The 9,661-nt window shown below is 50.6% G+C and overlaps 1 protein-coding gene across 4 annotated transcripts in view; it reads right to left on the reverse strand.

The window, feature by feature from the left end:
• The window catches only part of AKAP1 (A-kinase anchoring protein 1), a 29,946-nt gene extending 22,027 nt beyond the window's left edge, over positions 1 to 7,919 (reverse strand). For 3 of the 4 annotated variants that reach the window (XM_077762855.1, XM_077762860.1, XM_077762861.1), the window contains exon 1: positions 865 to 949. The gene's annotated coding sequence lies outside the window, so the exon portion shown is untranslated. Of the gene's footprint in view, positions 1 to 864; positions 950 to 7,837 lie in introns of those variants that run through there. The other variant, XM_077762856.1, reaches the window with a different exon arrangement.
• Positions 7,920 to 9,661: the final 1,742 nt, after the last annotated feature.

A 9,661-nucleotide genomic window follows, 5' to 3' on the forward strand; every position in this document is an offset into this window, starting at 1 on the left:
AGTCCCCGGGGAGGGGATGGGAATGGATGCATGCACACACCCTTGCCACTTCTTTGAATCAGACTTTGCAAAAACAACCTCGGTCTCCAGCCAACATAAACCATAGGCAACAGAGGACCTTATACGGCTAGAAGCTTTCTTAATCGGAAAAAGATAGATGGGCTGGAGTTGGCAGCTCCACGTTAGAGGAAAAGAGGAATAGAAAAAGAAGAAAAGACAGAATGGTGGTGAGGAGCAGAACTTCTTCATCAAACTCCTTTTCCCTCTCTCTCCGGCTTCAACAGCTCCCCAGTAAGAATTCCTAGTGAGGGGCACAGCTCTGCTGCCTCGCACGTTCTGTTTTGGTTTTTAAGCCAGAGGACACCAGCAATCAGGCTGCGAGCTGAACCACAGTTTTATAGAGTTTAGTGTCCGTGTGGAGGCCTGTTCTTGGGTCGGGTGACTTCCCATGAAAATGGCATGTCATTTCCAGAGAAATTGGCCATTGGAGCAACAAGGAGTCCTAAAACCAGGGAGCTCTCTGGCTCCTGGGCTGTCTGTGTCACAGGCCCGCCTGGCCCAGCATCTGCCACAGATCCAGAACAGAAAAGGGAGCCCCCCCAGGCCTGTTAGGCAGCCACTGGCCCATGCACAGTCACGACAGTTTCTAGAGTGACTTTATTCTCCTTCCTCCCCTGACTGGGAGACAGCAGCAGCGTCCGCACCAGGACCTGCCTGTATGCTGAAGCCAAAGCCACATGCACTTGGCCTTCCCAAAGGATGCCACCTGCTAAAAATAGCAGGACAGCACAAGCTTGGCTGGTGGGCCTCACCAAAGTCAAAGGACAAAGCAAAGAGGTTATTCTCAGCACAGCCTTTTCTCACCAGAGCCCAGGCACATCAGGGAGCAGCAAGTCACTCCAGCTTCTTCCTCTTGGGAGGGACATGAGGAAAGGACGAGAAGGCGGTCCATGAAAGACAGATGTCCACTGTCCCAGGCCGAGGCTGGAGGAGCAGGGGTGGGTGTGCTGAGGACTGGGCTCGAGCCGACCTGTGGCTTCCTCCAACACAGACAGACCAGGCTACACCCAGGTGACAGCCTGCTGAGGGCCAGGGAATGGGTCTCATGACCTCCACGTGAGGTCTGACAGGCCACGTTATTATTAGCCAAGGAATGAGTGACTTCAAGGTTGTCTTTTCAACCAGGTGACTGAACTACACGGTAGCCTTCGGAGCAGCCTTCCAGGCCCTCAGGCCCAGCGGCCCAGCCTACAAGGCTGTCTTAGTCATTATTTGTGCAGCTCTAAGGCACTGACTGGACGGTTGCATAATTCAGAGCTAAAACATGACTTTGGAAAGACGAAGTAGGATCCTGAACTTGCTTCCCATAAAATGAAAATATCCTGTAAAATGGATTGTGAATATCTCCCTCACAGGGCTGTAACAAGACAGACCGGACTCAAAACACCGAACAGCCTGACTCCATTTGTGGGATGAAGGATTTTAATCTTTTAAAAACCCAGCTTCATTTTCCGGATGACGATGGAAGGAGTCACAGGGCCTCGAAGCATGGACTGAAGAGAGAAGCCTGATCATGTCCAAACAGTGTCCAGGGATCAGCTTAGCTTTTTCAGGGCCTCAGTTTCCTCACACACAAACCAGAAGTACTTAACCTCATAGGGTTGAGATAAAATAAAAAGGAAATATACTTGACTCTTGAACACAGGTTTGAACAGCATGCATCCACTAACTAGTATACCGATTTTTGGATACAGTACAGCACTGTTTTCTCTTATTATTTTCTTAATAACATTTTCCCTTTTCTGGCTTACTTTATTGTAAAATATAGTATATAATATGTATTACAAAATACATGTTCACTGACTACCTATGTTCCCGTAAGGTTTCCAGTAGACAGTAGGTTATTATTAGTAGTTCTGTTTCTGGGGAGTGAAAAATTATACACGGATTTTTAAAAATTTTTAACATGTATTTATTTTTGTGAGAGAGACAGAGACAGGCAGAGTGTGAGCAGGGGAGGGTCAGAGAGAGAGAGACAGAATTCAAAGCAGGTTCCAGGCTCTGAGCTAGCTGTCAGCACAGAGCCTGATGTGGGAGCTTGAACTTACGAGCTGGGAGATCATGACCTGAGCCAAAGTCAGACACTTAACCGACTGAGCCACCCAGGCCTCCCCTACATGGATTTTTTTTCACTGTCCATTGGTCCCCCTAATCCCCATGTTGTTCAAGGGTCAACTATAATTTGAAAAAAACCCTCCTAAGACACCAGGTATACAGTAGGTACTCAATAAGTACCTGTTATGCACTCTATGCTTTCTGGCTGGCTCCAAAAAAAGAGAGCTCTCACATCATATGCCAAAGGTCAGTCTAGCAGGGTTCAAACTAAGCATGCCCAGGACTAGATGAGGGGGTATCTGGAAATAAAGCTGACTCCCCAGAGCTAGCCCCACGCCAACACTTCAGGACCCCCACCATGTCCCAACTCTCCCCAGTGCCCTCTGTAAAAACAGGCCTCCTAACACAGAGACAGACTGGAGGGGCAGACTGAAAAGGGTGTTTGTGTCTGCAAATCTGGTTCAGCACTGGTCACACAGTGGGAGCCTCAGGTCATCAGGTGGGTGAAGGACCAAGTAGCAAATCCGCTGACTTCTGAAGAACAAGGACAGTGAGCACAGGCCTCAGACAACCAGCAGGGACCTTCCTGATAATAAGTTCTCAAACCAAAAGGGCTTTCTGAGGGCTTAGCAGCTGTCCCTCCTGCTTCATGCTCCCATCTCTAGAACTGTTTCATAACTGACCACTGCCCTCCCAACTGGCAGACTTGCTTCTTTTTTTTTTTTTTAACGTTTATTCATTTTTGAGAGAGCGAGAGCATGAGAGCGTGCACTCATGAGTGGGGGAGGGGCGAGAGACGGAGACACAGGATCCGAAGCAGGCTTCAGGCTCTGAGCTGTCAGCACAGAGCCAGACACAGGGCTGGAACTCACAAACCATGAGATCATGACCTGAAGTTGGACAGTTAACCAACTGAGCCACCCAGGCACCCCCAGAACTTGCTTCTTAACATGCCATGGAGAGAGCTGACAAATAATTTGTCACCAAAGCTGTTGGATTTGTGGACTACAGAGGACTAAGACCAAACACATGATACTTTATACGGTGAGCCAATTAAGCTTTTAGAGGTGGCCAAAGCGAAGACCAGTGCTGTCCTCCAGAAACTTCTGTGATGGTGAAAATGTTCGAGGCCTGCACTGGCCAGTAGTGGCCACATGAGGCTACTGAGCACTTGAAAGGAGACTAACATCACATTTTTAATGGAATGGAGTCTTAAATGTTATTTAATGCTTAAAAGTTTAAATTGAACCAGACACACATGACTAGTAGCTACTGTATAGGGCAAGGCAGCTTCTAGACCCTCCCCCACAAGGATAAATTTAGGAGATGAGAATAGAGATATAATAAAAAATAATAATAATAAGGGGCACCTGGCTGGCTCAAAGGAGTGTGCGGCTCCAGATGTCAGGGCTGTGAATTCGAGCAGGGTGTAGCAACTACTTAATAAATAAAAACTTAAAAAAATATATTTAGCACAGTAGCACCTTAGATCCAAAAAGTACTTGAGATGCACTTAAAACAATAGACTGTGGCATTCTTTTTAGGCTTTGACTTACACTATCCACGGACCCATACATCCTAGCCCAAACCCCTCCTCCCCCCCCATACACAATCCTGCAGGCACCCCCTCCTTGCAGCAGCCCAGAGGCACTCTAGATGATCCCCAGGCCCCAGAAAGGTCTAGGACCACTGCTGGGCTTCAGTCCTGAAAGCTGCACCCAGTCCTCACCCCCAAGCCCAGGGCTCCTGTCAGCTAAAACCAGTGGAGAAACAAGCCTCGTGAGCCCTCAGCACTGCACATCACTTCCAGAACTCACCTGGGACCCTGCTGTGTTCCTCAATGCATAGGCTTCCATAAGTCCCAGCTAAGTGAAGGCAGCCAGCCAGTATTACCAGATGGGCACAGAATGTTTACTATCAACTCCTACAAACTACCAAACCGAGCCGCAGAAATAACCAAATGGCCAGGTCTCAGACTGAACCATTTAGTAAGAGGAAAAGAAAATTAAGGAAAAGGACTCCTTGAACGCTACTTATACTGAGAGCCAGTCTTCAAAATGCTACATGATAACATACACTTCTTCGCTGCAACAATCTGCTTAGAAAGCAACAGAAAGGTTAGGAGAAAAGCCCATGGATTTGACTATTCCTTGGTTCTTCTCACAAAACCCTTCCAGAGAACCTAATTTAAGTGCAAACCCACACTTGTCAGTTTCTCTACCCCTCGATTTGTATTTTTATTAGCCATTGAAACAACCCTGATTGACCTCCAGCTTTACCCTCCTCAACTGTACTCAGACGTGTGAGGATTAAAGGATTAGAGAGGTGTTTTCGTGTGACTCTTCCAGCACAGACAGTAACTGTCAAAGAAAAGGCACCCTTTAAATTATAGTTCCCACATTCCCACTAGCTATCTCTCCAGCCAGTCTGTCCCTACTCAAAATATTGTCAATGTTCCTGTTTTCCAAAGCCCAAATTTAAAATCAGTATTGGAGCCAGCAGCAGGTCTGCTCTGTGGAGTGCCACATACAATGGGTACTTAAAGTTAAATGATCATAAAGGTGAAACCTGCATGAGGCATTACACCAAAAAGAGTTGTGGAGAAAAGAACTCGCTTTAGGAAGCAAAATTAAAGATTAAAATACATCCCACACAGATTAGCAACTCCAATAGCAGGACATGATTTCAGTGGGACAAGGGGCTCAGAGGCCCCCTGCCTCCCCAGAGCAGAGGAAAACAGAATGGCACGCAGAAGGTATGAGCTCATACACAAAAATGCTGACTTCCTCACAAGAGCACAACAGACCAAGCTACAGAGAGGTCCTCTCTTCGAGACTCACAGGGAAGATTAGGAAGGAGTGGCCTGGGGACAATGGGCTAGAAGGCACCAGCTAGCTGGCCAGGCACAGGGGGATTCTGCTCCTCAAAACCCTGAAACCTGCACTTGACCAAGTCATGTCCCAGGCTAGAGCCAGGTAGCACGGTATCAGGAAACCAATTTGGTTTCCTTCCAACCAAGTTTTAGGATGGGGGGGGGGGGGAGAAATGGTGATTTAATAAAATCCAAATCACCCAAGTGATTCAAAAGATTTTAACATTAATCTCACAGATTCTTTTGGAGGGAAATAAACAACACTTAAACGGCCCTCATGAACCAGGCACAGGACCCAGTCCCAAATAGTATCTCAGTCTGTCTTGAGGATGAGAGGGAACACTGTGAAGACTAAAACTAGCCTTCACACACAAACCATGGCCATGGCCAGGCCTGGGTCTGTCTGATGCCCAGGGATAATCTGGATCACCAGTTAAAGTGAAACAAGCTGCTTTAAAATATTGATGCTCGGCAACCTTACACTGGAGATAGATCCACTTGACACCTGGGTAGGCCACTTTGACAGCAGACACCTACAGTCACCCAGCAGTGACCAAATGTGAACGTACTTCCCAGAAATAGCTGGGAGGAGGAACCTATATGCATACAAAAGGCTCCAGAGATTCAGAGACGTCTCACTCAAGGGCTTAGATGGGATCAGTTCCCAGCAAATTCTGGGCCATCACCTAGCCATGGGCATAACAATGGAGCCTGTTTAATTCAGATAGGCACTGAAGCTTCAGAGATTTGCAAATCTGTAGGATCAAAAAGACCACCTCTACCTAGACCCATACTTCTGAGAATATACCCAGGAATTGAGACCCAGAACCCACAAAACTAGTTAAGAGGTGAAAGAGGTTAAAGTTCAACACAAGTCAAAACCCTCCACAAAGATAACTTCTCGTTTCCAGTGCTCAGAAAGCCTTTATTTATTTATTTATTTACTTTGTAATCTCAACACCTAACATGGGATTTGAACTCACCACCCTGAGATCAAGAGTCGCATGCTCTATGGACTGAACCAGCCAGACACCCCTCAGAAAGTTTTAAATAATCAGCAGGTGAACCACTGGAATGTCAGGAACAGAGAAATCAGATAACTAGCAGATCTTACTCATGCTCTATTCCTTTCAAAGCTGCTCTGTGCCTTTAAGAGCAAAGGGGATGGGTGGTGCTTACTAAGAGTCCAAGCTTTGCTTTCTGAATAGAGTTGAAAAAAAAAAACAACTAATTTGGGAAGGACTTGGTTACAAGAGCACAATAAGGTTACTAGTTGCCAGAATTAATAGCTTTTCGTGAATGGGGTTCCTTGATCAGTAATTGTCACAAAGGGGTTGGGGGCGGGGAGGTGGATAGCAAGCCAACAGATATGACGATACTAGGTGTCCAGCAGCCCAGATTTCCCCGCAGGAGATAAATTTAAACACCAAGTCCCTGCACTTCAGTACGGGAAGGACACCTAGTTTAACCTGATTGCTCTGCCCATACCCTCTCCCCGGCTCCAGCAGCCTCCACCGACACCTGGAGAGAAGAGCACCGGGTTTGTGTTAGCGGCGGCCGTGCGGCGGAAAGGCGCCCGCCAACCCGGGCATCTCTGCAGGAGAGGAAGATCTCGAAATGCCCAGGGCTCCCAGCACTCCCGGTTCGGTTCGGCACCGCCCACTACTAACAGCGCCGTTCCTCCCAGAAGCCTCACTAGGAGGGGCACGGGGACCGACTGTACCCTCGGGCACAGAACAGTGCAACCGAAGAGAGAGGCTGCCCCGGGGGCGTTCAGACCACAGCCTCCCCAAGCACATTCGGACCCGTAACCCCGAAACTAGCCTGGTCCCCCCAGACCTCGGGCCTAGCCGGGAAGGGTGCCTGCCGAGCGGGGCACGTGACCCACGCGCCCCCGGGGATGAAGTCAGCTGGCACACAGCGCCGGACAGCCTCCACCTCTCCGGACACCCTTCGAATGGGCCGCAAATGCTAATCCTCTTGAGGGACAACAAGCCTTTGACTTCAGGACCCTAAGTCTGCTCCAACGGTTCCTTCCCCCGAAACAGGGTGTCCCCCGAAACAGGACACCACCGGTGTCCTAGCCCATCGTCCCCGTTCCGCAAACCAAGCCTCTTCCCACTCTCGGGGCTAGATTCCCAACTGGGTTTGCCACCGCCGGGCCTACGCGGGGAGGAACGCAGCGCGATCTAAGGGGGCCCAGAAGTTGGGTAAGGTTCCTGAAGTGACCAATTCAACTCCAGCCTTTCAGGAGGAAGAAAGGGGTGCCCGCGGGCCTCGGGGCACCTCCTCGCCCTTACGAGCACCTGGCCCTGCCCACAACCCGCCCCGCCGCCGCCTTTCCCAGCTCAGACTTGGGTACACACGACCTTTGAAAAGTAAACGCGTGTGGGGTTGGGCGACCTTGGGTGGGACGCGCTCGGGTCTGTCTCCCGGGAGGGTGTGCGCGCTCCGGGAAAGTTCAGCCCGCAGAAGGGTGCCCCGGGCGCCGCGTCCGAGCCCACCCACCCAGAGGACGGTGACGCGTGTGGGGGGCAGCACGCGGCCGCAGAGCACCGCGCCAGCCGCGCACACGCGATCTGTCAGCAGGAGCCCGCGGGTAGACAACCCTGGCGGGGGAGGACGAGGGGACGCGCAGGCGACGGCAGGGAAAGAAGGGCCTGCTTGACAGCAGGCGGCGGGCCGGGACCCTCCGCACGCGCGCGGCGTCCGCAGCCCCAGGCCTCCGGGACACCCGGGGCGCGCGTCACACACCGCACCTGCACCCTAGACTCCCCTCCACCCGACGGCGCCGCCCTCGGGGCCCTGGCAGGTGGTCCCCGGTCCAGTCTCCCCGGCGCCCCAACTCACCAGGTCCTCCGCGACAGTCGGGAGGCAGAGTCCTCGCCAGACGCCGCCGCCCCCCTCCCCCCGGGCCCAGACGCCCAGCCCCGCTGCGCCGCGACCGCTCCCCCACGTGCTTGCCCAGGCCGGAGGAACACAGAGACATTAAATACTGAGGACGCGCAGCTACGTGCCCGCGGCGCGACGCAAGGCCCCGCCCCCCGCCCTCGTGCCCCCGCGCCGCCTCGCTCACCTGCGCGTGCGCGCGCTGCCCGCCGCTCCCGCCGGCGCTTCTCCCAGCTGCGCCAGAAAGGGCGCGGTCTAAAGCGCTCCACCAACATCCCGCAGCCACCGCCCGCATCCCGGCCTAGCTCGGGCTCTCGCGAGATGAGCCGTAATCTCGGAGGGCCTGGGAAAAGGGCCCTGGCTGGAGCTCGGGCTGCGCGGCGGAACCTCAGCGGTCAGCCCCGCGAGAGCACGGCGGGGTCCCCTGCGTCGGCTCCAGGCGGTCTCGAGGCGTCGGTTAGACCATCTACCCGTCTGGTCGTGGAGAGCCCCCTGGAGGGCGGGCCGATGAGGAGCAGGGCTCTCCTTGTTCCCCATAACCGTCGGTACTTTGTAATACATAGTCAGATGGCCATTAATAATTGCTCAGTAATAACTGCATAATGGGGAGTACCTGGCACTACTCAAATGCAACTTTTTTGCCCATTTTTCGCAACTTGGTGATGCTGAACCGAAACGCTTTCCTCTAAATGGGTTTGGTTTTTGGAAGAATTACTACAAAGAGATGGTCACTATGAGTCACTAACTGCCAGGAAACTTGGGAAAATAAATTGCCACCGGACAAGTGGACAAGATGGGGTCGCGGCTGGCCAGGCCTGCTCTCAATCCCAAGACACGGGGACTTTAAGTAAACATTTGGGCAAAATATAGAAAAGAGATCATACTAAGAACCAACCAGTAAAATTACTTGGGAAAGGCTTCATCTTCATTGACGATCAAAATTTAAATTTAAATAACAATGAGATACTATTTACCCATTGAGTTTTAAGTATATGTACGTATATATATATACACTTAAGTATATATATATGATTCCCAAATGCATGCTGCCATCAGTGTTATGCAGGAAACAAAGAGAAAGTTGAAATAGGAAAGACATAGCAAGGTTTTATGGTTCCAGAAGGCTTACGGTAAAATTTAAACTGAAACCTTCCAGATAAGAAGGAGCCAGCCTTGCAAATAGTATTTGGGAATAAGGATTGGGAAGTATTCCCAGCAGAAGCAACAACACAGGCAAAAGTAGGAAACAGCTTTCGTTGAATGGAGATCAGTATGGACGGCCTATAGTGGGGGCTGGTCTCAGTGCAGACATAGAGGGAGGAGGATTTTCTGTGGGGAGAGGGTAAGAAAAGTAGCCCAGCTTATAAATTATAGTAAAGCCTGAGTTCCATTCTACTCTGCTCAGCCCCCAAGCATGTGTCCACCTCAGCGTCTTTCCACTTGCTGTTCCCTCCAACTGGAATGTTCTGCAGAGCTCCCTCACACACCTCTTACAAGTCCTTTGCTCGATGGTCATCTGCTTAGTCTCAGTAAAACCTTCCCTGGTCTCCCTATTTAAAATTGTAATCACACATACACGCACACTTCCCTGTCCTTCACCTCATCTTTATTTTTCTGCATAGCACTTATCGCTGTCTATATACTATATACTTCATTTATTCACAAGTGGAAACATTACTGAGGGCATGGCCCATGGAGGGCATTCAGTAAAAAGGTATTTAGTGAATGAATGGGAAGCCATTAAAAAAAGGTTAAGTAGAGAGTGCTACAATGTAATTTCTGTTT

The sequence above is a fragment of the Crocuta crocuta genome, unplaced genomic scaffold (genome assembly GCF_008692635.1).
Source record: "Crocuta crocuta isolate KB4526 unplaced genomic scaffold, BGI_CrCroc_1.0 scaffold144, whole genome shotgun sequence".
Classification (NCBI taxonomy): domain Eukaryota; kingdom Metazoa; phylum Chordata; class Mammalia; order Carnivora; family Hyaenidae; genus Crocuta; species Crocuta crocuta.